This window comes from Penaeus monodon, chromosome 15 (genome assembly GCF_015228065.2).
Source record: "Penaeus monodon isolate SGIC_2016 chromosome 15, NSTDA_Pmon_1, whole genome shotgun sequence".
Classification (NCBI taxonomy): Eukaryota; Metazoa; Arthropoda; class Malacostraca; order Decapoda; family Penaeidae; genus Penaeus; species Penaeus monodon.
In genome coordinates this window covers 5344852-5346322 of record NC_051400.1, presented here as the reverse complement: position 1 = coordinate 5346322, position 1471 = coordinate 5344852, and positions in this window count along the sequence as shown.

The window sequence follows — 1471 nt, the reverse complement described above, 5'->3', positions numbered from 1 at the left end:
CAGCATAATAAATAATTTTATGAATATAAATGGCATCTAAATTACCACTAGACTTTAAATTCCCTTGATAAAAAGTCATGATTGCCTAAATTGCACAGTAATAAGAGTTAGGCTGCACACCTTCCTGCCATAAAGCAACTTGTCTTATAGATTTGACACACAGACGTCCCTCTTAACCCAATCATGCAAATGACATCAAATCACGTCATGCTAGAACTACCCCACATGCTGGAATGATGTCATCACATCATGCATGGTCAAGCCTGCTATAACGTTAGCACACCAAACAGTTGTGCACTTCTTTGGCCCTAGCTGTACTCATTAAGAAGAAATTGACCCTCAAAAGTAGGCTTACAGCCTCTTTTTAGCCTTATTACATGAAAAAAAAAATTATGCCACAACCAAGAGCACAGAGATGGGTTAATTTATGTTTCCTGTGCTACTGATTTTTCCCTCAAGCAGCTGACCTGAACCCTGATGTGTTGGTTGGTATGGCACTGGGGATTTCCATCATGATTGGGTTAAATTGGTTCATTCCTGACGGACTGAAAGAGTTCGATTCAGTTACATTTCACCTTTGTATGGACTGCATTTCCATTAGGCAATATTTAAGGGCTTGGTCTAGATTCTTTTTTTCAACACCATAAAATTTGTTACTGTCATTTGAATGGAAGATTTTTGCAGCTCATCTTCATCTTTATAGTATATTTACATACATACAGTGATCAAAACATGAAACAAAAATATTTATGGTGTGTATAAACCCTGAGGCAAGTTATTTTATGATTTGGAAGAGTACTTTTACTTTTTGCCAATTACAGCAGTATAGCATTCCTACACTGGCCTTTAAGCCATATTGTTAATTACATATATAAATTATTAAACACATATATCATCAAAAAACAGTATTCAAAAATGTTTTCACACATTGCTACTGCAACCTTAAGTATTTTCAATCAGCATATTTTATAGGCTACTTTGAAAGACTGAACACGGACCAGTATAATGTCTTTCATATTGCACAAAAGCACAAAAATATTCTTGTTTATTAAGTAGAACTAGTAGTATACATTTGGTCACACTATTTATTCACTACCATTAGAAACACTTCCACAAAGCCTAATTTGAGCTTTGCCCGGAAATCTTCTTCATCAAATCTCTCCACCACTGCCGGTACAGTCAGACATACCCTACTTGTTGACAAGAATCTCAACACACACAGCTACTTATGGATCAGAAATTTTTTTTCAGTCTGAAATTTCACATACTCTGGGACTTCTTCTTACACTAACATTTGAGCAAAATTTCTCCTGTAATTCTGTGAAATTTAAATATAAACCTTTTTGTCCTTCAAAAATTTTCAAGTTAGCACCTATGATGGGCATCTGCATCAGCCTGTATTTTTCCTGCTGCATTCTCTGTGGCTTAGAGCACCACCCACTCAACTTTCCTATATATGACTCAGAGAAGT